Raw genomic sequence first — 27,142 nt, forward strand, 5'->3', positions numbered from 1 at the left:
GTCATAGTCTGACTGTGAGGATCAACCAGAGCGCATCTGCTGAACCTAGAGAGAAGTGTGTGAGGTATATGGAGAGAGAATGGAGGCTGTTTGTAGGAGGGATAAGGCTGGACATCTTCAGTCTACACAGTACAGGGATAGCAGCTTTAAGGGGACAGATAACACAAGTCACAACGGCAGAAACAGGACTGAAACAACAAACAGGAATTCTTATCCTCCATTCCAGCATTCATTCATTCATTCATTCATTCATTCGTTCATTAATTTACTCACTCACACACACACATGCCACTTAGTTCCTTGATATGTAGGTAGAAGTACAAAAGAACTCGACGTTCAGCAAGAACAGGCCACACAAAGGTTGAGAACACGAACTAGTTCAGAGTTCAGCCCCTGATGTACAAACCCAAATATCTCTCAGAGTCGTCGGCTTCATTTGAACCTTCTTCAAACCCAGGAGCTGTGGGTGGGCTTTTCTCTCTGCCTCTGAACCAAATTCACTTCATTTGTCAGTTTTTTTTTTGTTGTTGTTGTTGTTATTATTTTTGGGGAGAAGTTTTCAGCTTGTTTTAGTTTAATTAATTATTTAATCGATTGATTAATTAATTTAGGATTATCATTATTTTTATTTATTTATTTTTTATCATTTTATTTATTTTATAGTTTTCTTATAATTTTCTAGTAATTTTCTTGCAAAGTTTTAAAATTATCTTTTTTTTTTTAATTACAAATCACCCTTGATCCCATGTTTATTGAAAGAAATCAAGTGAATTTGTTCTGGTTTCAAAAACAGGGGAACGAACTTGATTTATCATTTAGAAAAAAGATAATAGTGAAGATAAACAATATTAATTTAAAAAAAAAAATAGCATCAGAAAATGACCAGAAAATGATCTGAAAATTGTAAATAAATAAATATATTAATTAATTAATCGGTCAATCGATTCATTAATTAAAAAAAAAAAGGCAAAAAAATAAAAAAATCAAATCAAATCAAATTCTCCTCAAAACTGAAAAATACAAAGAAATGAAGTAAATTTGGTCCAGTGTAAAAAAAATAAATAAAATTAAAAAAACAAACAAACAGAAAAATAGCTCAATTCCTCAATAAAATAAAATAAAAATTAAATTAAATAAAATTAAATACAGTCCCACTCACTGGCTCCCTGGGTTTCTTACACGGGTGGCGCGTGGTCTCGTCCACACACTGAGCGGGACAGACAGCGTCCTGGCTGCTCGCTGATGGACGGCGGTGTGTTTGTGCAGTAAATGTGAGAGGTTATGGCTTCGGCCCACATCAGGGCAGGAGGGCTTGTAGCTGCGGAAAGTGAATCTGACACATTGTCTTTTACAGGTTTCCTCTTCTTCTTGTGTGCTCAGATGAAGATGGAGTCATGTTTTTTTGCCATCTGTCTGAGACCAATATCATTTTAGAAAAATAGAAATCAGGAAAACATCATTACAAAAATTAACAAAAAGAGCAAAGTGATCCAAAGTCTACATCCACATGACAGCTTCACACTAATATCGACTGATATTGCACAGCGAGGGATTTTCTTCACTAACACAAGTTGTAGAAAGTGAAAACACAGAAGTTAGGACTTTGAAATGATCAAAAGTTGCATGTCCTGGTTCTGTTTCTTTCTTTCTTTTTTTTTTTAAATTTTTGTTTGCTTGTTTTTCCTCTGGAGAGTGAGAGAGAGTGAGAGAGCAGCACGATCCTCGGCCCTCCAGCATCAGGCAGATCCTCTGGCTAGTCAGATGGGGCTTCGCGAAATTAAAAAAAAAAAAAAAAAAAAAAGAAGAAGTAATAAAAGAATATTTCAACTGTTCCAAAATATCTTTGATGGACTTGGTTGAAGGCACAGATTTTTAAAAGGGTCGTTGTTGTAGATGATGATGTGACATGTCCTGGTTGGGGGGAGGGGTGGGTCGATTCTCCTGATGGTCAGAGGGCTGGGCTTTAACTCTCTGTGAACACAGAACAGGAAGGGAGAAGGAGAAAGGAGAGAAGGTACATCCTGTTAGAAAATACAAAAATCAAAATCAAAATTCAAATTCAGGTGTACAGTGAGCGTGTTAGTATTTTAACATACAGTCTGTCAAAACCCTTCAAGCCCACCGTGTTCCAGTCATTTCTTGCTAATTTGCTCATCACTTTTCGTCCAATATTTTAGAAAGAACTCAAAAGATTTCGCTCAGGTTTCAAAGTCACCATGACTGGCCCATAAGTGAGATAATGAAAACTTGATGACACCTCTGCAGCTAGGCTTGTCTGGGGGACTGGTGAAGTAATCTCCCTCTGGTGAGAGTATGCATAAAAATTTTAAGAATCTACACACCAAAGAATCAAAACCACAACTTGTGTTTACAAAAAGATCAGACAAACCAGCTGGCCACAAAAAAAACAAAAGAAAAAAAAAGAGAAAAAAAATCAGTATAGCCCTTTAAATCAAATAGAAGACACAGTTACTGGACTTGTATGTATCACATCATATATATAATTTGTCAAATATCTTATTTTGTGCCACCTAACTTAAAAGGTAACTAAACCACAATCACCCATTGAGTACAAAAAGTACTGACATCACCTAGGGCCAAAGATTAGGCACCATACTTTTCGCCATTAGAGGTCAGGCTTCACACAGGTTTGGGTTTAAGGTTCAATTTCTCTGTGTGGCTTTACAGCCAAGAAGCTGATTCTAAATTAAGAAAATTGAAACTAAGCTGGAAAAACAAATTTGAAATTCTAGTTTAATTTGTTAAGTTCAATTTGATCGCAATCAATTCCATGCAGCTGCATTAAATTTTCAGTTGTGCCTTACAAGTGAAATAAATGAAGCATGGCAAATTCAAATTTCTGCACAAATCTCTTTCCATACACAGCTCTTCATCTAACAAAATCAAACATTTTATCCACACTGTGTATTAGGGTGCACTGTATAATCAAAAGTGTCACACCATTTTAAGGTGGTGGGATGGGTGCTTATATTAGATGACGTAGCACCGCGCAGTGTGTTGTACTGCAGATAAAGATATAAAGATGCTCTGCAGCTGGCTAAAGCTATTTGCATTAAAAAAAAAAAAAAAAAAAAAAAAAAAAAAAACAGATTCAGATTTACTCCAAAAATATGTTTATATTTATCTGCCCTACTCTGTACAAATCCAGGAATTTCAAGTGGGAACATATGGGCAGATATTTCCCATGCTGTGTTTGAGCCTGAGCAAAGCGCTACTTTTTCCTCTCACAGCAACATCACTAATCATTTCGAACTCGAGAGAAACTAGAGTCATGAGATAAAGCCGGCCATGTGGCGCTGCAGGCTCAGCTAGGGCTCACTAATAATGACGACTTTCTCACAAGCAGCACCACTGACTCTTCTGAAAGGGACACACATCCGAGACCAACAAAGCGTTAATCCTGAGCGAGATAAATGTACATTGTAGTCGAGCAATGTACATTTATCTGAAAAGCAGACCTGTGAGCTGATGTACAGACAGACTCTGTACTCTGACTCTGTTGCTGGGATGTTCTGTCCCTTCATATCGATTGTGAAGACTGCAGCTGTTAAAAGGGCATCCTTGACTACAACAAAGTTGAGAACTAAGGTACAAAATGTCACAAGATAGGGTTTGTGACCAAAACTGTCCATTTACACCATTTGAAAGAGATGCCTAGGGGAATAAGGATGAACAGGGAAAGTGCTAGACCTATGAAAGGACAGACATTTCAATATTCCTTGTTGGTGGGGAGGGGGCACGAAGCAACAGAAAAAATCCCCTTCAGCCATTCCTGAGCAGACGTGGGTTGGGGTGGGGAGGTTATACTTATAATCTATTTACATGAAGTAACTCGTAAAAATTATAGGATTATTACTGCTAGCATCTACAAAACAGAGTATTTTGATATGAAAACCAGTCTTTATAATTAAACAATGTATCCATTATCAGAAATAAACATCTGATATTTGTGAAAGCCATCAAAAAGGCGGAAGTGTAACGAGCCACCACATGACACACACACACACACACACACACACACACACACACACAAAAGTCGGAATCAAAACAGGAAGGACTAATGAAGGGTGACACTCAATTCTCAAAACAACAGAACCTTGGAATCCCTTAGTAGTTCAAGACTATTTTAGCTCATCATAACCCAGTAATTAGGAGCATTTCACTCCATTGTTTCTGTTTTTGCGCAAATTTGATGTCAAAACATTAGATTGAAGGCAGGCATTTAAAAGTGTTCCATTAATCCTCTGGATTATCATTCTGGGCATGAGCCTGAGGTTTTCCCCTTCCTCAGCCTCATCTTTAACATCAGTAAACACAGTGGTGTACCCTCCCATTCCACACTGCATAGTCTGCCTTTAACTCACTGCACTGAAATAAAAATCATGTTGGACATTTTTTTAGTCATTTATGATATATCTACTAAAACATATACTGTATATACCTCAAAGTTATACCTCAAAGTTGCTGACCCAAAATTAGAGCCTCTATAAGACAATTTCTGACTGTAAATGAACACACTCCCTCCGCTATGGCAGACTCATGAGGTTTCAAGTCACGAGTCCCTAAATCCCTGCTAATGCCCCTAGATTGCAACACAGTAAAAATGGTATGTTGGTGGAGCTTGTTATCTTTATAGCCTGTCAGATACTGTGTAGGTGTGAGATGCATTTTTCAACAGCTATGGGACTCATAAGGAATTTTAGGCTTTGTTGTTTTAGGCCTACACGATGGCAGCAATTGTAATATCAAAAGTAAAATCCTGAATACTTAAATGCTCTAGATATTTTGGCATTCAAATGGTCAAATGCTACAAGTCAGGAGTCAGGTAACGTCTCATTTATTCCACTCCCCTCCCTCCTGTTGGTCAAGTTCCTGCCCTAACACTTGTTACTTGTCTTGCTGCTCTGTCATGTAGCTGATATAAATGACATCCACAAAACCACTGCAAGTACTGAAGGAGCAGATGGTGGAAGCAGCCAATCAGCAATAAACGTGTGTTTCTAATGCAGATTCCCCACTGAGCATGCTGGTGGTGCCAGAGGGAAGGTCAAACTGCCAGGCTTTATCCTCTAGCTGATGGGTAGGTAACCATGTGCCACGGAGAGCCAAGAGTCTGCAGGTTTTCATTTCCCTTTCAAGCAGAGAGGAGGCGCTAATCAGTGAAATTACCTGGCAGTTTTTGGTTGGAATGAAAACATGCAGACTCTTGGTTCTCCATGGCACATTGTTGCCTGCTAATATGGATGTTACCACCAAATTTGGTGGCGCTGCACCCAATATATTTTGAGATATACGTCTCTGGACCTAACCGTTAACTGACCAACTGACAAACCAACATGGTGATCTATAGTCTATCTATAATCACCATTTTTTTTTTACATTTAGCCTCAGTGTCCATTCTTATTTTTATAGCTTTCCTCTGTTGTTGTTATGACTTTCCTGCTCCACGATTGCTAGCCTTACCTTGATAGCCAAAACCATATATTATCACTGATCATGTCCATAATAGTACTCTTCTGCGACAAATTGTAAATGCCCCCAGTATCACGGAAAAGCCAATTTCAGGCAGTTAAAGGGGATTTAGGCATGTAAACAGAGACACATACAGAATGCCTCTGTTTACATGCCAGAATGTTAGCCAGGGGGGAAGTCCACCTCAAAAGCAGGAAGATAACGATTAGCTTTTGTAGTATTAAGTCAATATCCAGCACTAACGATGAGAGGAAGATAGTACCACTACTGTGCTACATAACAGCTTGGGGGGAAGTGAAATCTAATCACATTTTCAAAATGGGTGTACTATTCCTTTAAGTAGATTGTGCATGAGTAAGGTCTAGATCTCATTCATTTCTTACAGCATATTCACTGATTATCCCTTTAAGGAGTGCCATTTCCATGCATGCTGCCAGTCATCGCAGAGGGGACAGATAGTACTTTGGTCTGACTGGAGCAGATAGGGTGTAGGGCAAGTGGCAATTTCCATACCCAGGAGATGATTGAAAAGGTCAACATAGGAGATCTCCGAACACTGAGGACTGGTTGATTCGAGGGGAGGGGTGCAGTGGCCAAATGGCCAAATTCTTGTATAGTCTCTTTGTTTTGAAAGAGTGACAAGATAAAGTTTTCATTTATCTTCTGTGAAAGATTCAGAATTAAACCATGGGTTTAAGGAGCTTGTCTACAGAAGAAAACAAAATGTGGGGGCTACCAGAACCAGATAAGATGCAAGAAGTCGGTGGTGCAGGCAGTGGAGAGGTCATCATTGTTGGTTTGCTGTGAGGATTGTTTATAGCTGGTGGTTGGATTTCAAATGACGAAATTGGGGAGCATAACAGGTATCAGAGAGCAAGACGGAAACAGCTTTGGTTGTTAAGAGGGCCAGCTGATCAAGATAGGAGTGTGTGATGTTGTAGGTCAGTGGGTGTTAGTGATCCAGGGTGGGCAGTGGCAAACATTTTCTTAGTGAGGACAGCTGAGAAAGATGACAGAGAAATGGATTTGAGGTTGCAAACGGTTATTGTGCATTTTGTTCTTGGCATGCGGATAGGGGTGGGAATATCCATGTCAATGTCTGAAGATTCTCAGTCATCCAGGTCGTAGTATATCAAGAAGCACTAAAGCAACTTCTTGTTTATCTTGAAGACATTTCACCTCTCATACAAGAGGCTTCAACATGTCTTATGACTGGTGGGGAGTCCCAGGAATCTAAGGCCATGTCCACACTAAGCTGGATAAATCTGAATACACCAATACTATGTTGCCCTCCCAGCCACACTACACTGCAATAGTCCCCTAATGTGTACACGCCTATGCAACATCCACTCTGCAATGCAGAAACATTTGCTAGATCACATGACGATCTTATGTCATCATTTTCAGAAAGTTCAGTTTTCCCCACATGGAAAAGCCAGGCTGGTGTTTTCAGATCTACACACCTTGGAGAACTTTTTTGAAAAGCTTGCTGACTCAGTATGATGGAAGGTTAAAATGGAGGTGGGAAGAAATGTGCTTTCAAATGTACCTGGCTTAGTGTGGACATGGTTTAAACTTTTGACTATCTCTGCCCTGAGATGGTTGTTCTACCTTGACATAAATGGCCTCTGCTTGGGACTCCCCATCACTCATTAGAACTGAGGAAGCCTCTTGGATGAAAGGTGAAACACCCTCAAGCTAAAGTCCAGATGCTTTGACTTACTACTTTTTGATAGTCCATGACAATGGCAAGATGGTCAGATATAGCGAGATGGTTGTATCTTATAGTTGTACCTCATGAAGTTTAAGCGCTACACTGAAAGTAATGTAATTATATCCTGTTTTCATTTTCTAATATGAAAAGTTGCATTTTAGAGCTTTAAAGATCAGCAGAAAATCCAAACATTGGTATGAGTATCAGCCTTCAAGAATTGATGTTGGTCCAACCCTGGTGTGTGGTGTAGGTAGAGTGTAAGGATTCTGAGGATGGGTGGCTAGGAGGTTGGGTACTTGGGTGGGTGGGTGTTACAGGCTGGATAGCAGTGCTGCAAAAGCCAGGGTCTATGTGCCTCTGGTCCAGCTGCAGCATTAGAGCCCACCCCCACCTTTCCACATCTTCCTCGAAGTTAATCCAGCCCCAAAGCGGCAGATGGTGCCGCTTTGGGGCTGTGCCCTCAACAGCTCCTGTAGTTATGAATGATTGCATGGTCTTAGGCATTAAGTTGGATCAGTGTAATCCACTGCAACATATGCAGCAGCCTGCAGGGCCAAATCCACCATGCAGGAGAACTTTCTTCCCTGCTCCTCTTGTCCCCTCACTTTCTTTTTCTGGTCTTTCCAAGAATGTGAGCAGGTGTCAGCATCACCGAAAGATTCACCCATCAGCCCCTCATATGCTGCTGGAGATAAACATCAGCAGGCCATCTTGTGATAAGCAATAGTCCAATGATGATCTACCTTCTGGTTCTTTCTTCTGATCTAGCTTCTCATGATCTTGTGTGATGCCAAGCGCACGCAATGGTGGTTTTATGATAGGCTGTGGTTAAGAAGTTGAAGTGAAAATCCATCTCATAACAGGGTTTCATTCCAAATACATTTGATTCTAGAAAACTTGCATGCCAGATGACATTTTATTTCTAGAAAAAAAATATTATTGCAGTGGGGCATCCTGTGGCTCACTTGGCCAAAGTGCATACTATCAATGTCCGAGGTTCTAATACAGCCTTTTTTCTTATCATTAACTCTGATGACCCTGGTTTAGCTGTGGTTCTATTGTGAGTGAACTTTTAGCTTCTGTTTTTCTTACTCAGCCATGATCATAGAATTCCCAACTGCACCATAGCTAACTCTAACCTTTAACCTTACCAAGAATAAAAATTTCACCTTAACCATAACTTAGACAAAAGTTTTTTTGTTTTTTTGTTTTTTTTTTAGCTACCATGCCTTAACCCCAATCTTAACCAAAGCTATTTTACTTGCCTAAACCTAACTCTTAGAAACCTCTTGACATGACAAACAAGTGAAAATGGCCTTTCCAATTTATAGTGGATGAATGGAAACATTTGTGTCGTGTTGTATGTGTGGATGCTGAGTTGAAAAGGGATGTGGAACAAGGAGGATGAGGTGGAAGAGGAAGAGGAGGCCATAGTGGAGTTACTGATCTCCAAAATCTCTATTGGCAATTCTAATCATTCACCACTGAACTGGAATATGTACGTTCCTTTGTTAGCTGTGAATAATCTGCAGTTTATTTTGTCCCTATTCATTTCTAATGAGCCTACTCTCTTTTTTATTGTATTTAAAATTGCTGTTGGTGATTAATGACTGCCATGTATATCTAGCCTATGTTGCTGGACTTCTAACTTCTTCAAAAATTGTTAGCTCAATACAAAATTAAGATTTACAGAAACAAATAAGATGAAGAGTTGTGTTCCTCAGGCACAAAAGGCTTGTGTGACCAGACAGACCCTGAAGAAGACTGAGAATCAATATGTGTTGTCTACACAGTTGCCTTGCTCAGAGAATAAATTATTTTGCTTCATTCAAAGATGGAGTGCCTTAGTTTTTTCCATAATTGTGTGCATCACCTCAGACTTACACAGTTGACCTTTTATTGAAGCCCTGCTCCCCAGGCTGCTGTTACTAGGTTGGACAAAAAACTGCAGGAAGAAACGCTTCTCTATCCACTCCAGTTGAAAACAACATGATTTTCAGCTGCCTCATATTGATACTTAATGAGTCAATTCTTATTTTAACCTTGGTCATAGTAAAAAAGAACATCTCTGGTACGGTATACTGACTGGGTAAAACGTGTTATTTCCCAAAACTGGATATAAACATGTTAGCTGACTCACTCAGACTTACCTATAGCGTCTATCTGTGACCACTTCTGGAAAAATGGCTCACAAATGTCAGATAGATCTCCAACCGCTGCATGGATGACTGTACTATGGTGATAACAGAAACCTGGCTGCACCAAAACATCCTGGGCCTAGCCGTGGAGCTAGCGGGCCGTACCATATACAGGGCAGGTCGGACATCCGACTCCGGTAAGACAAGAGGAGGCAGTGTGTAAATCTATGTAAACAACTGCTGGTGTACGGACAACACAGTTATTGAGAGACACTGTTGCACAGATTTGAAGTTTTTAATGATCAAATGCAGACCTTTTTATCTACTGAGAGAGATTTCCGGCAGTCTTCATTACAGCAGTCTATGTTCACCCCCATGCCGATGCTAAGCTGGCTATGGACAAACTGCACGATGCTATCAGCAAGCAGCTGAACAAACATCCTGAGAGCATCTTCATCGTAGCAGGAGATTTTAATCACTCCAATCTAAAGACTGTTTTACCCAAGTTTACCCTAAGCACACCTTTTAACCATTTTGACGTGAAGTTCTGGAACAGTTTTGTTGTGGTTTCTCTGTGGTGCAGCTCGGAGCTCCGTGAAGATTAAACTATTTTTCTTCCAGCGAAAAAACATGTTGAACCCAGTCACGAGATGTTCCTTTTCACTAAGACAAAGTTTAAAATAATCACTGAATGAATTAAATATCGATACGAGGCAACTGAAAAATATGCTTATTCCACTGTAGTGAATGGAGGCGGAGGCTCTATCGTCCAACTCCTCAGATGGGGGAGTGGCTATGCAGTAGAAAAATCACTGGTTGGTCAGTCAGGGACCATTCTGGAGCCAGATAAAGGGTCAGTTTTGTCTCTAAATGGACTTTCACCTGCCCCACTAAAGAGCACCTGTCTTAAGAGCCACTAGAGCCATGCAGCAATTTCTTCACAGTAGAAAACGTCTTACCATGAGTTGAGAATTAGTTCATCAGAGTAGAAGGTAAATACATTCACACATTCAGTCTCCTGATCTCTTTATCTTACGTTCCACCTTGCTATTGCAATGTAAAACAGCTGCTTATTTCTAGTCATATTAGGGGTGGACAATACCACATCTGATAAGAGGTAATACCAGTCAGAATCACCAATAATGATAGTGACACTTTATTTTATATTATGAAAACAGCTAATGTTCTTTTATATAGGGGAGAGCAATGCCTTATTACCACCAAATTATTTGCCAAACATTATGGACTTCTTTTTACTTTTTTCGCTGTTTACTTAATCACAATAAATAGTAAAAATGTCTATTATTGATAGTGTTTATTGAGTGCACAAACTTAAAAGAAAAAATATATATATTTTTATTATTTTTTTTTTTTATTGATCCTATTGATGCCAGCAGTGATACTCAATGCAAGACTTTGCATTGGTTATATCGATAAAATTGGTATTGATACCCCACCCCTGTATTGTATCTCCTCTACCAAATCTTCTTCTGGTCGGGGCGTGGCTTTCACACATTTCATTCACAAAACATGTTATGTGCAATTTGAGACAGCAAGGATGCAGATTTTACATATATATTTCAGGCGCTGAACAGCCTGTCTAATCCAGAGAAGTGGTGTTCAGGTTCTGGTAGCAGTAGGACATATCGTTATTGATGAACACATAGCAGGGATCAAACCTGTGGTTCTTCACTCACAATTTGGGTTTTGAATTTACTAGGCCACCCCAGTTTTCACAGACTAGCTGCACAGGACTACATTGCTCTGTGTCACCTTTCTTTTTACATTTGCTACCTGCCTTGCCTTGCCACTGTATCACATAATCATGAAGGGACATCCTGGTCAGGCCAGATGAGAAATGGCTCCCCTTCAGAGCAGGTTCTCTGTATCTTTGCCTTATTTCCAGCCTCACAGGTCAGTGAGCATGAAGAAAGCAGATCTGGAAGTTGCTGGATGTGCCCTTGGCCTGTTATTATTTTTTTATGTTCCTTCTCTTTTATCGTCATGTCTCACACAAAAGAGACTCGTGATGTGTCGGGATGGCGGTATGTTGAAGCTAAGTGGCTCAGCTGTGCCTGAAGGAGGGCTAAGTAGCCTTCTTACATAAACGGCACTACGCTTCCTCCTGCTCTGGCCCACCAGCCAGCTTTAACTGTACTGACCAGACTAACATGCTGTATGAAACCAGCAGTGTAGTGGAAGGTATACAGAGCATGCCCATCTCCAGGGGGCATGTAACTAATTACATTTACTGTTTATTGTTGCTGGGATTGAGTATCCCTTCATTAAAGAGTTCAAATTTGTTTGGCTCTTTATAAATATTGAATACTGACAAAAAGGCAGGGCACTGTACAAATAATCCACCACCAACACCCCTCTGCCCCAAATTATGTTCTAGTTTCAGCATGGTCAGTGAAGGGAAACCTTCTCCTACAGGAAGTGACAATGTTAAACTTACGAGTGAAATCCAAATGGTCTCCCTAGCAGTGAGCAGTGCTCTGTCAGGACTAACAAGTTTTAGATCTTTTGACTCTGTCATCACTTTGCTCCTTTCATTTGGCATCAAGCATTTACAGACCTCTTTGGTTGGTAAATGTAGGTTTACCAGATTTCTGGGTACTGGAGTTCAAATTTGTCAATCAGCTGCCTCCTGCTGTCATCTGAAGTTGCCAATATGCAAAGTTATCTGATGCTTTCAAGCAAAATTGAACTTTGGTTCAGTGTTGGGTTGTCTAGTTACCTGTGTGTGATGAAATATCCTCATTATTACCACATGCTCCCCTGTTCTGCTAATCCATAACACTGTATTTCGATCTCTTCATTAGCTTACATAGCAAATGGCAAACCTGCCATTTGCTACATAAGAAGAGGATTAAGTCAAGATTAAAAACAACAAGTCAAGGTGCCCATTTTGTTTGTGTATCTACAATTATTTGTGTCAGTGCCATTAGATTGTTTCTTCCTGGTGCTAGACTATGCGTAAGTTTCCTGCAAATGTTACCTGCCAATCTACTTTCAGTTCAAATAACAAGAGAGGAACTGTTTAATTTGCTCAAAACATGAGAACCGGGACTTGTTGTTTGTATTACCATAATCTGCTTTGTTCATGTTTGTTTCTGTGCTAAAAGTGTTATTTTGGGAGCTCTTTTGCTGCACTATGCCACGTGAATAGAGAGAAGGAAATGCATTATTGTGGATTAGCAGCCCAACAGAGCATGGAGCAACTAATGAGGATATTTCCCCACCATGTAGCCTCATAACACACCCAGAAAACAAATCTACACTCTACCAAAGCTCAGTTTTGCTTTAAATTCTTCATAGATAGATTCTATTCTATTCTATTCTATTCTATTCTATTCTATTCTAGTCTAGTCCATTCTAGTCTATTCTATTCTTTGATTTGTTTAGATTAGATTAGATTAGATTCAGTTCCCTCATACCTCATGTCTAATTTCAGTAACTGACCATGTTCAGCTTCATTCATAACACAGGACTGACTGGCATAGAAATCCATTCCATTCTTGTGACCTTGTAAGGCCTCCAGCCTCATGTCTTCTGGATTTTTCTGAATGGCGTAATCATTGATTATCCTCTGTCCACTCCCTCCAGTCTATCTGTAATCACTGTAATGTCCTCAGCAGGTCGGCAGCTCTATAGCCTCTCCGACAGTCATCAGATGATTACTCATCTTACTGTCCGTAAGCCTCAAACTGAGATTTCCATGTCTGAGAACAGAGACTCAAATTTGGTACATGGAATGTGAATCATTTAGGATATTTGCTCATATCGAACCCTCTCATTTCATTTTGTTACAGCTAAGGATTTGCACTCTGTTTATTGCTGTACTGTATTATTTTAGAATGCGTTTGGGGAAAGTAATTCAGTTTGGCTATAATACCTCAATTCTCAAACCAAATCAATGGTAAGACCACTCCACAATTCTGTATTATGAACCTTCAAGTATTCAAACAAACAATGGTCATCTTTGTTTTTATTTAATTTTTTCTGTGCTGTGTCCTACCTAGACTCATTGATATCCACTAGGTGGCACTCCGGTATTTCCCTACAATTTCTCCTCTGCTTGCATGGTAGGTTTTTGATCTCAGAGGAGCAAGGGTGGGTTTTGTTTACTTCATTTGGTGTGGTTTCCTTTGGTACAGTGGAGTGGAAAATGGTTGAATGATAAAGATGGAAGCCATTTCATTAAGAACCACCCCCACCACCACCGCTACCACCACTACCACCCCTCAAAGACAGGATTGGCTTGTCTATAAGTACATTTTTGTAGAAATCTCTAGGATGAAGGGGGTAGGATTGATGGTGGTTGGCATGCACCCCCTTGTAAAACAAGGAGGCAGCGATTTGTTTCTTCCCAGGGAGGAAAAATCACATTACACATGACTTCATCCAGCAAGCCTGTCGACTGCAGTCTGTCACCCAAAGTGTGATTCCCCCTTCACATGGCTCGCCCTCTCCAGATGAGATGCGTAATCTATATAAAGATGAAAAGGTGACATTCAGGCGCTCTTTGCCCACCAGACTTATTCCCCCTCCAGACTATTTTAAGCATGAATTTATCATGCATTTGATGATGCAAAGCAGATTAAATGTAGCTGTATGCTGTTTGTTCAGCTGTGATACGGAGTCCTGCTATCTTGCAGTGAAGATGTAGCCTGCATGCTTGGCATCACATCGGCTACTAGCAAAACATGGAATATGTTCACAGTGGACAAAGTGATGAGGAATGTTGAGTGTCTGTGTTTGTCTTGTTGATGATTCACCACTGGGGTTGGAGGTTAAATTAAAATTAGAGGGATTTTGTGCATATTTTGTGGTTTCCATGGTGTCTATGGAGCTAAATTTGCAATAAACTCTGACCTCACCTCCATTTCAGCTCCGAGTAGAGGTGGAAATAGAAGGATTAAATAGATCCACTTATTTATTGTGGCAACAGTTGGCTCCTAAAAGCCACATGCAATGACCTCTGCCACGATGAATATTTAGTTTTATGCATGCTGACGTTAATCTGATATATTGATTTGTTGATACACAGGGTAAATATTGTCATTTTATGAACTATCAGGGAATCATGGATATGTATTTCAAAGAAGATCCTTGCAGCCCTGTGTTTGTGAAGAAATCTACAAATCCACAGCGGGATAGCCTCCAGCATCATCCAGCATAAGACTCTGGCCAGGACTAGTGATGAAGTGTTTATGGCCCATAGACAAAATATTAAATTCAGAGAGAACAAATCGGAAATCTGGATGCAAATATTGACAACATAGAAATATTTTCACACTCAACATAAGACATGGAGGAAGAGCACTGCAGCTTTCGCATGAGAAAAATATGCACGTCATTTCTGAAAGTAAAAAACGATACGATACAACTTTATTGTCAGTGGTACTGAAATTGGTTCTACGACACAGCACCTGTACGCAGATATAATCACATAAAGCAACAGAAAGCAACATAGAGCACAAAAAAGTGCCAAGCACATGCAGCACGTAAAGCAGACACACATATACTATACATATAGTTCATAGCAGACACATGCAAGACACGGGTAAACTATCTGCAACTGCTGATCACGATAAGAAACAAAGAACCAGGAATATAAATTAAAATTAGTTTCATGTTCAGAGAGGCTATTTAGAGGCTACTCTTACTTTACCACAAAAAGATTAAGGTGAATAAATTGTTTTCCTTAATCAAATCAGGAGGAAAAGTTATTTCAGGTGGGTTATTTCCGCCAGTACATCACTGATTTACATCTGAAGCCAGGAGTGAAATCATATTCAGCCTGGCTTGGTGTCAACCCAACCCACAGATTCACACTGTGTCCATGTGATGGAGATGAATTACAATAAGCCTGATGCACATTGTTAATGCAAAACAGTTGCCAAAAAAGGTGGACTGCCCTCACTAACACACAGCACAGAGCGGAGGCCAGTCATATCAGGCTCAGTGTGAAGAGAGAGATCAGAGAGTCACGCACTTCACCAGCTGAAAACTCTTTTAGTGCAAACCTCTTGGAAATGCATATGCAAATTACATGCAAATGTAATTATTAATAATCACATTATTGTGCTCACATAACATTTTCACTGACACATCGACTCCCTCAAATGACTGTAGCTCATACAGAATAGAATATAAAGGTGACATGAAACCTTTGAGCAAACAGCGGTGCCAGTGTTTGCTATCACTGGTGCCAGCAACGATGAATGCTGCAATTTTAAAGGGATAGTTCAGTCATTTTGAGAAATATGATGTTATTTCACTCCCCCTCTAGCTCTTCTATAGGACAGTAGTGGTGCTATTTTCCTCTCATTATTACTGAGTGCTGGATACTGGCTGGATGCTCCAAATGCTAACTGTTAGCCTCCTGCCACTGAGCTGGACTTCCCCCCAGCTAACATTCTGAGAAATAACTGCCTTAATCCACTCAAAGAAGGTTTAACATCATCATCAAGTGCTTTTGGCATCGTAAATTTACTTATGACTACACGGACAAATGATTGTGCCAACGTTTCATTTGAATGACTACAGTAAGTAAGATGCTCCTACCTGTAACTGAGGTGTAACAAACACAATTTGCTATCGTGCAATGTGCACTCGTAGTACATCTGGATCTGATTGTGTGGGTTAGACTGGCCAGCATTTCATTAATCCTTGAGTGAATCAGAAAGGCATTACCCAAAATTTAGTGACAAATTAGTAAAAAGTTCCAAGAAAATGAGAAGAAATTACACAAAAACATCCCTCTAAAGAAATAAATAAATGATACAAAATGACACAAAATATTGCAAATATATATCATCCATTGATTCAAAAACCTATATCAGTGGGACCCTAGTCAGCAGGCCCTCATGGTTTTGTTTTGTTTTTACCCCAGCTGGTCCTAATCCATGTTAATGTCTCAATAAGAGTGGAGTCAGTTCCAGGGTTAGCCTCCACATCCACAGCCTCAAGACAAAATTCGCTTTCTTTTTTTTCATTGATTTTTTTTTTTTTTTTTTTTTTTTTGGGCAACGTTCCTGGCAATTTCCTGGGCATTTTCTTGGAACATTTTACTGATTTCTTACTAGATTTTGGGTCATTTCCTCCTAACTGGCTCATCATCTTTCCCCCCATGTTTCTGAAAGAAATAAAGCAAATTTGCACAAGTCTCAAAATACAATAATCACTGAACTGATGTTTAAATATGTAATTCTAAAAATTATTAACATAGTTTTCTTTTTTTGTGCTATTTTTATAGCTAATGACAGCAGTCTTTTTCTGATAGTTTTCTAGTATTTTAGTTCTTTATTTATTTATTTATTTTAACTAATCTTGAATCTTCCTGTAATTTTTTGCTAATTTGCTTGTCAAGGAAAATGAAATTACTCAGGTTTTAAAGAGTTGAATGACAAATAGAATAACGGTCAGTCAGTGTTATCCACCTCCAATATAATGGAGATGGAGATGCTACTCTGCTTTTAAGTGCAGTTTTAGAAGCTTTTCCACCCTGGCAGGGATAATATCATGCAGGACATACCGAATGCTTGTCATTTTTTGCACTAAAATGCTAAAATTCAAAGTTACAGTGGTGGCTATCAGCAGCTTCGACACAGAATATTGACATCTGCATTCAAAACCCATATCAGTGGGACCCTACTCAGCAGGCCCTCATGTTGTTTTTTTTTTTTTTTTTTTTTTTCAGCTGGTCCTAATCCATGTTAATGTCTCAATAAGAGTGGAGTCAGTTCCAGGGTTTAGCCTCCACATCCACTAATACAGTGATGGCTTCCACCTCCGCAGCACACAAGGATGATGTCGTTTAATGACCTGCGTCATCATCTAGTGGGGTAAAATCCATCCACATGTCAGCAAAAAAATAAATAAATAATAAAAAACATACATGCCGCACCAGATCATTTATTGTCATCTGATACTAAAGATAGCTGAGACCACAGAGTCGCAGCTTCATTATTCAGCAATCCCACAGTGTGTGAGCTGTCACTTACACATGCTGGCTTGTCAGCAGTGTTATTGAAATACATCTGTGAACATGATCTATACCGGTGTGCTGGAGGCCATGGAAGTCATGTAGTTAACAGAGGCAGACTAAAGGAATTCAATCAACATGCCTGCTGGGATTGGCCAGTGGGAGCAGATGACCCAGCCTTTATGTTTATGGCTCTCTCTTTCACTCTCTCTCTCTCTCTCTCGCTCTCTCACTTTCTTGTATTTTACATGGAATGGCAACGGGGAATACATTTGAATCTGCGTTAAACCCTACAGCCTCAGATGTTTTGTTGCTGTTTTTTTTTTTTTTTTTTTTTTTTGCTCAGTCAGAAACACCATATGTCGTTTTTTTTTTTTTTTTTTTTTTTTTTCATTGTTCCAGATTAGCGTCCTTTGTCATACCGCTTTTGTTGACATCCTCCGGACAGCGTTTCACTGAACAGATGTTTAGATTTGCTTCTTCTTTTTCTTTTTTCATTTACCAAATTTCTGGTTTTATTAATTTATTATTTTATTTTTTTCTCATTTTTTCTGGTCATTTTCTTGTAAGTTGTTACTCATTTTCTTGGATATTTTCTGGTCATTTCTTACTAATTTACCCATCAGCTATTTGTTCCTGGTGTTTTTGATAGATGTCCAATGAACTTTGCTAAGCTTTTAAAGGGTTAAATTATTTCAATGTCATACTTGAATGTTGAGGTATGCTGTGGTATTAAAGCAGAATGAAACTGTTAAAATGATGACAGTTTCTAGTGAATTGACTGACAGTGACATCAAAATATTTCTCATTTGGTTGCGGACCCCCTGGAGGCCCCTCCAAAACAAACCTCTGCTCCAGCACACACACAATAGTTCTTCTTCTGAGGCTACTATGAACACCAAAAAAACACAACACCAGCCTCACCCACGAATGCATACGCGTGCGCACACACGCGCACACGCACACACACACACAGTCTATTTATATCTTGGTTACACACTGTGAATATTATTCCTGAGTAATTAAATCAGTCTTTTCATGCGTGGTTGATGCGGCACATGGAATTGAACGTGCTAGCTTGCCGGCTCACTAGCTAGCTGAAAGGGTTACATGACGCAGTTGTGCCCCCTCATCTGTGGATAATGAAATACCGTGAACAGGATTTTCCCTCTAAGTCCCTAAAAATAGCTTCCCAATTCAGGGGTCCGTTACCGGCCATCCTCTCAGCCAAATGTGTCATTCAGACACACTAAATGCAAAATACAAGGGACATGTTCCTTTTATTGAGCTGCAGCCACTTTAGCATGATCCATATGGAAATGATCTCCAAGCTTCAAAACCCTCCTGTATCTCCTCTCTACAGCCACAGCTCCTTCCAGATTTAATGGGAGGAGTGGCTTTTACCTGCTTTCCCTCAATCAATGGACTGCATGAAACTAGTAAGTGTCCATAATATTCATAATTTCCTGGAGATGTTGGCGTTTAGTGTGAGGCAACACAGTATTGTGTACCAGTGAGCCTTTACACTGAAGGCAAGGGATTTTTTTTTTTTTATTATTATTTTTGCTCTCATATTGCCCTGATATTTAAGCTTGTGAACAAAATTTGCTCCATTTCTTTTTCAAAATATGATTCTGCGTAGTGTGGAGTCTTGTCTAACCACCACCTCCCCTAAAAAAAAAAAAAAAAAAAAAATCATAAGCCTGACCCAATACATAAATACATAAAAACTGCATCTCCACAGTCTGAAGCAGCAATTTAAAGAAATATATTTTTTAAAAGAAATAAAGCAGTACAGTGAATTTTTCTCAGAGGGTTAAATACCTATTAAACATATGAGAGCCCGTTTGTAGGTTTCTGGGTTTCAGAGGGTTAACAGCGCCTCACAGTTACATCGGGATGATGCACAAGGGAAAAGGTAAAGACTCGCCGCATCATTTCTGATCTGAGATGCTTGACATTGATCAGTACGGACTGTGAGCTGGAAAAGATCCTCCTCGTTTTGACCTTTGGTCAAAGTGAATTCATTACGCAGTCCTGGCATACACTGTAGATCCAGCCTTCCCAAAAACACAAATTTATGTGGACGGCGCATCCTCCCGTGGGCATGGCACAGGCCTCAGGGCCAACTTAATGTATCTGTCATCTCTCCAGCATGGTTTGCATGTTTGAGAAAAGCCCGGGCTCTGCAGTCCGGCTGCCTCTCTCTCCACCAGTGTTCTGTGTCAGAAGGCTGCAGAAAAAGTCATAATCTGCAACTTTTTTGTATGTTTATATGTATGTTTTGCAATTCATATCATTCAGGAAAGCTTTTACATTTGTTATATAATATATGGTTATATAAATATGGTAGGTTCCCTCTTTCCTGAAAAAAAATCACAGGATGTGGGTCTCATTTTAGACAACTAGGTAACCTAGTTAATCCTCTCTATCACAATTTTCTCATATATTGATTATAATCCTCTATCTATCTATCTATCTATCTATCTATCTATCTATCTATCTATCTATCACAGTTATCACAGCATAGTGGTCCTGTGCCTGCAGTGAGTGCAAAACAGCAAAGCAATGGCTGTTTATGGTATGGATAAATCTGCAGAGAAAATGATTTCCCTGTCTCCTGTCTCTCTCTCCCTCTTTCTCTTTCTTCCTCTCGGTGTGTTTCCAGCCTGCTGAGACAGACGGCCCAGCTGCAGCCTCACTGCCTGATATGGCTCTGCAGCAGCCAGAGTGAAGCCATGCAAACTGACCTTTTATGTTCCCACTGTTGTTTGGAGTGTATCAGCAGCCAGCTCCATTATGTAAATATGTCACGTTTACATGTTAGTTTACTGCTAAACATCTCCATGTGACCCTACAGGGTCTCCTGTCACTTCATTTGATTAGGACATCAGAGGAAAACAGCAATAAAAAACCCTCAGCAGCTCATATTATTACATTAACATTTCAAGTTGTGATACACTGAGGGGTGAATTCACAAATAATGGATAGCTGCTGTTGTTAATGCACCTTTTTAAAAATTTCATAAAGCTTTTTTGTCATTGTAGCTTTCAGCAAAATAAGAGTTTGGCCGGAGCTGTCCGTGGTGCTGAATCTTTAGCCCAAACCACAGCCTGCTGCTCATGATGGCTAAAATGTGAATAAGGCCAGTCAAACTGCCATTTTCAGAGTGATATAGTGTTTCCATGGAATCTGTTATATTTCCTAGTGAGGATTTGTAACTTCCTCTAACCACATTATGTATTCACTGGAAAGGTTGGTAGGTCTGCATAGGCTACAATGACCAGGCTTGTGCTGTCAGGGAAACACCTGCCTGGAACTCATTCTGGGAAAGTCAATATGATCCTTTAAACCTCCTTTAAACCCCTTACTGCCACTGTTAAGCCTTTTATAATCTTTAACTTTTATTACCATTACCCTTTTTTGTTTATTTTTACTACTATTATTTTATTTATTACTGTTTCAGCTTCATTTGATTGAGTTTTCTGATTGGTTTTATTGATTATTTTATTGCTCTTACTCTTGTCTGTAGAGTGAATAATTTCAGTCTTAGTTAAGTCAAAAAGTGAAATTCTCCTTCATGCCTGGCCTCACCTGGCTACAATCACAGCTGCCACTGTCATCAGAAAGTCTGGGCATCACACCCCTCTCACCGCTTCAGTTACCACTAACCTTACGAAGATGTTAATAGTTTCAGTCTGTAAGTTATTGTTTGCACTGATCTTTGTAAATTTGAACGCCCCTCATTTACATAGAAAGTGGGCAGTTTTGCACCAAAACACATGAATATTACCTGAGTCAAATACATGCAGTTAACGTGCATTTCACCCTTTGTGGGTGCTTTGTGAATCACAGGGTTTCCTTTTCTCTCATTTGCGTGGGTTTAGTGGCCGTAAAAGCAGAATATATTATTATATGAAATTGCTTTCATGCACTGTGAATTCAGGTATAAGTCATCAGACTTTATTCCCCTTGTGAAATCTATGCCAATGACAGTGGGAAAAATGTAAATAAAGATATGAGCCAGAGACAACTGAGATATAGACTGTACAAAATGGGGTTTAACTTTGTGTCAAGAAAATCCTCCTGATGTTTGTGTATTTAGCTATAATCTGTATTATAATCTATAATCTAATACAATACAATAGCAGCTTCCATTTCCAAAGGCAGCAACACCAAAGGAAAGTTACAAGGCAAGACAAATTCCACCGGACAAAGTCAAGAACCTTTCAGGTGATTTAGTCTAGAGCCCTTCTATCTAGAACCCCCCTCCTCTGGCTTCAGTGGGTTGGACATCTGATTGCCTGCAGTAGCACCCTAGGGAGAATCAGCAGCAGCATAGGTGCTGTGGGTGCCTATGGCAAACAGATATAGTCCTGGCACAGCAGCACATGATGCAGAAGTAATGACAACGGCTGCTCATGTGGAACCATTGGAACGTGTCAGTTTAGATAATGGCTGAGTTTGCCTGATCCTTCATTGTTTCCTAGTTATCTATTATTTCAGTTCTGATTTGTCACTGTTTGGTCACCAGAACTGCTCAAATTGATCTGTTACAAGTATATTGGGCTCACTAAAAACATTGAAATGTTGACCCTCAATTCCCAAATGCTTAATATTTGTTCAATTTTCTATTAATTCCTGTTGGCTACATTTGTCCATCCAAAACATCCATACAACAGTGTGTAGATTCCATTGAGATCAAGTAGAATATATATAATTTCATGTTATATTTACAGTTCATGCGATAGCTCATATATAGAGGCTTTAAAGGGATAGTTCACCCATTTTGAAGAGTTTGATATTATTTCATTTAACAATTTAAGACGGTTATTTTTAAGACAATTAGCTGGGGGGAAGTCCAGCTCAGTGGCAGGAGGCTAACAGTTAGCATTTGGAGCATCCAGCCAGTATCCAGCACTCAGTAACAATGAGAGCAAGATAGCACCACTACTGTCCTACACAACAGCTAGGCCGAGAAAAATAATATCACATTTTTCAACATTGTTGAACTACCCCTTTAATAGATAAAACATGTGACAGTAGCACTTCCCTTTTATATTTCTATCTTACATGTCAAGGAATTTATAATATTCAACTGATATACTGACCCAAACAAAAATCATTTTGAAAATGATATTGTCATCATATAAGTGCACAAATATAGAGATAAATACACTACAGAAAGCACTAGAGCTTTTATTGGATGTGGACAAATGTCTGCTAGCCCTTACTGCTCGAAGCTATCATTATTTCAAAAAACATCACTAAGAATTTGCTTATTTGCATATTATACATTGCTTGAAACGCAGCGTGCATTAATCATTCTTAATGTGTCAATATAAATCTACTGGCTTTAACATATGGAGGTGATGTTACCATATGAGTGTGAAGAAGAGGAGCCCAATTAGAAGTCAACCTTCCCCTCTGGTAGCCTGACGATTACCATAAACAAAACAGCAGAAGAACTCATCCATTTACATGGAGGGAGATAGAGGGGAGGGAGGAACACAGAGCGGGATTAATTAGCATTCTCAGTAGAGTTTACATATATTTGATTAATTCAAACCCTCACGATGCTTTCCGTTTTTAAGATAACTGCTCTTCTCTGAGGCTAAACAATTATGTTACATAAGCTCATCTGAGTCTTACATTTCCATGTCACAGACCTCAAGCCAGCTGAGCAGCTCGACTGAAAACCCTTAATTATCACACGCCAATGAGGCAATCATTTTCTGTTTAGCCGTGCACCCACATCTACACAAATGGGTGTATTTAATGACCCAGTGCAGCCCAGGTTTAAAATAGCCATATACAAGGTAGTAGTGAATTCAGTGGTGCCAGGGAGTCATCTGCTGTAGTCATAGGCTGTAGGTGACTGAGTGTTCACTCTCATAAGAGGCATGTATGTAATTTGTTTATGGGTTTCTGGTGCTGTTCACAGTATATTTTCCTTATGCATTGTTGGTTTTGCAAAGGTATGGCTATATGCAATGCAAATCACAGTACATTTGTGTGTAGTGAAGCTTACATAGTGTATCAGTTATGGATGCATGGATGTAATATATCAGTAGCTTGTGCATACTATAATACTGAAAATCTAACCATAAGAAAAAGAAAAATCTTAAAGGACCATACCAGTGATTTTGAATCTTTGGCCCATTTACGACCATTTCCCCACATTTTACATTGCAACAAACCATTCTGCAAAGCATAAGAGGTACTAAAAATGTTTCAACATAAAATCAAAATCTCTTGAGTTTTAAAATTGAATGTTTGGTTGAAACAGCAACCTTGTTATTTTTACCCTCAGTGGCTGACAAGGTAATTCATAAATCACGGAACCTGATTGGAATTGGCTGGATGAGGCAAACGTTGGCCCGGGAACTATTTTCCAGTGGAGGGACGTTTCACTCCCTTCAATTTCAAGTCATCAAACATTAAGTATATGTATTATGCTCAATGTGCAAAATCACAGCTATGGTCCTTTAAGTCAATTTCAGTGATAATTTCAATACTGCCTCTTGACATGAGCTGTAATACCTACTGAGGGGCGTTTCAGTGTGCTCCTCTCCCTGCCACTGTACTTTCATACAGAAGATTGGTTCTAATGCAACTGGAGGCTTAAATCCTTGTCAAGAATGAGCCTACCCCTCAACAGGAGAGATTAGAGTGAGCAGCGGCTGGCATGGAGAGAAGGTGGGATTTTTTCCTGTGGAGTAAGTTAAACCTGCTGACGATTTTCTCAATATTTTGCCTTTACATTTTAGGCAATTAGTCAACAGATAATTCTTAGATAGCCAAAATTACAAGCAACAGAGCTCATAGTGTCCTGTTAAAAGATATATCCCTGTAGCTGCAGAAGGAAAGCAGTGTAATATAGAGATGTCTTAATGGAAAGGTAATATGAAAAATGAAAGCAAAGGAACAAGCACATTAGAGTAGTCAGCTGATGTGACAAATCAATCACACATTTGAGTGAAATGTAAAGACATTCCCTCCAGGTGTTTCATGAGATATCATGTTCACAAGAGAATGGGCCAGATGTGAGGTCATAGTGACCTTGACCTTTGACCTTTGACCTCCAAAATCAAATCAGTGCATCTTGAGTCAAAGCAGACATGACACAAATGACAAAAGACAAAATATCTGTTTTGGATGCCTCTGCTCTCTCTCTCTCCATTCACTGTCCTCCTCACTCCGCCATCTTTCTTTCTCTCTCTCTCTATATAGCAGTCCCTTACTGCAAGTCACTACCTCGCTCTACCTCCCTCGCTATCCCCCTCTGCTCATACTATTGGGCTGCATTTTCTTTCTTGATGCACTGTCTAGCTTGCTCATTTTTTTTTTCATCCTATTGTGGCCATGTCTGCAGTGACTGTCGATGAAATCTCAAATGAAAGTAAAAGTTTGCTAGTTATAATTGGGGAACATTAGCTAACATTTTGCAACATTAACCATGACCTTTTCCTAACTTAACCAAGTAGTTGTGGTGGCTAATAAAGCTAATGAAGCGAACAAAAGTGGCTAAAGTAACTAACAAGCGAATATTTGTTGGCGTTGGTGAATGCTATCAGTCACATGATGTTGATGCAGGCTCATCATGGCTAGCTGTATGTCTGAAGGTTTAGGTGCAACATGTTTTTGGTTCAGAAACAAGACATATTGTCTTGGTTTCCACACATGTAAAATGGCAACACTTTATTCTAGCAACTGAACTGGTTTGAAATGACATGCTTGTTGAATTCAATCCACTGTCACTTGCAGGGCCATAACCTAATTATAGTTGCCAACCATCCTATAAAATACAGAATGGCTGTGTAATGTGGTTTTTAAAAAGACATTCCATGTTGAATTGAGGGACATGTTTTGTTCTGTCTGTTTGAGCATGAGTTAGTGTAGAAGTACACAGCAGAGACCAGTCTAGATTGTTAAATCAGCTTGATGATGGAGATGAAGGGAATACCTCCTGCTATGCTACACCTGAACCTGTCTGTGACTGTGTGTTGAACTAACTCAGCTGAGCATGTGCTGCTCCCATTGCTATGAGCAGGAGATTTTAAAAATGGCTGCGATGGCTAAGTGAATGGGAAAACAAATACTCATGGGGCTATTTTTTTCCCATTTGTCACAGAGAGCTATATGATGAGAAATAACATCTGTCTGGAGAGTCACTGGAGAAATGAGAGGCTGCAGAGAGCACGGGAAGCCCTGTCGAAGTCTCCTCCAAGAGACTGATAAAGTACATAACAGACTGATAGATTCTGATATAATACATGTTTTGTCATATTGTACCTACTTTATGTTCCCAGGAACATGTTCCCAAGGTCCTATATTCCATCAATATCATTTTTTCAAATACGCTGATAGTAAGTGTTCAGTAACTAATGTCTGGAAAGATGTTTGAAAATGGTGTATGGAATTTAAAAATACATTACATACAGGGAATATTGGGCCTTTGGGAAGATGGGACCTTGGAACCACAGGGCCCTTGGCACATAGATAAACTCCGGTGTATGGAGTGTTCATTCTTTTCCACATGTTCTGTACTCAGGAGCAGAGGCTCCAAAGCATGATTCAGAGTTACTTCAGGACTATTGTGGAGTGCAGCAACATTGAGACAAACTGCTAATGAACTGGTGTGTTGGCTTGCAAGTTTTCACGCACACACACACACACACACACACACACACATACTTTGGAAAAACATAGATCAGATGAAATCTGATCAAGCAATGTGTCACTGGTGTGAGCTTTGTCTCTCATTAGATGGAAAATGAATAGTGTTGTGTTAGCAGTGCATTTGAAATCAGATTTATCTGGGCAAAAAAGCACACAGGCAAGTGGTTAGAAAGCCCAAAGCCACAAAGGTTAGCAGATCAATGACTCCATCCAGTTGTGACAAGCTGGTCACAACGTCTGGCATTATACATAAGAACTGGCTTTTAAAATAAAATCCCCTGGACAAACACCTTATATATTTGTTTGACCTTGTTAAATGGTGCTTAACAAGTGAATAGCTTTGCCCCAGAATTTTGTTGTTGCTGTTGTTTTTGTCTTGTGACTGTACAAGACAAATTTTTCATGGACGAAATGAGACAAAACTTGAACAAAAATGAGTCTTTGTCGCCACATGATATAATGAAATTTTTGTCAAGAAATAAAAAAAGAGAAAATGCCAGAAATAGATGAATAGATGAAACACAGTTTAGAAAAAAAAAACACTTTTTTTTTTTTTTTTTTTTTTTTTTTAAAGAAAAGTCAAACCAAAACGTTTAAGCCATCCAGCAGCATAAGTCCATCACTTGCCTGTGACCTGCCAATGGCATCAAGCAGACCTGAGGGTTTTCCATCTAGAAAAAGGCCCTGCAAAGATTCCTACATCACGAAAAATAAAATAACACTTTACCACCATCAGTGCTGTCTGTGCTGGAACTGATGTTGAGGCTGTCCTTTTACTGGGAGCAGTAGCGGTTTTAGGCACGGGCGAAGCGGGCAGCCGCCCGGGGCGGCATATATTCATGTCACGTGGGGGGCGGCATGAGAGCCAAAAAAAAAAAAAAAATCATCCTTGCTGCAAAGCAGTTTTCTATTACCGTATTCATCTGAATATAAGACAATATTTTTTCCATTGAAAATGCCCTGAAAAAACGCCCTCATCTAATATTGGGGTCTAAGCAAATACACATGTATTGTGCTTGCATATAAACCAGTAGGTAGGCTCGCCTGATGCCGCGATTACCGGTGAATGGCCGCATTGCGCAGTCAATAATCAACAATGTTGTCTGTGTCACTGTCTGTTGT

The 27,142-nt window shown here is 39.5% G+C and overlaps 1 protein-coding gene across 1 annotated transcript in view; it reads right to left on the reverse strand.

The window, feature by feature from the left end:
* Positions 1-1,865: 1,865 nt before the first annotated feature.
* The window catches only part of LOC115354980 (potassium voltage-gated channel subfamily A member 1), a 47,322-nt gene continuing 22,045 nt past the window's right edge, over positions 1,866-27,142 (reverse strand). The window contains exon 2 of the mRNA XM_030045569.1: positions 1,866-1,971. The gene's annotated coding sequence lies outside the window, so the exon portion shown is untranslated. The remainder of the gene's footprint in view (positions 1,972-27,142) is intronic.

The sequence above is a fragment of the Myripristis murdjan genome, chromosome 23 (assembly GCF_902150065.1).
Source record: "Myripristis murdjan chromosome 23, fMyrMur1.1, whole genome shotgun sequence".
NCBI classification, from domain to species: domain Eukaryota; kingdom Metazoa; phylum Chordata; class Actinopteri; order Holocentriformes; family Holocentridae; genus Myripristis; species Myripristis murdjan.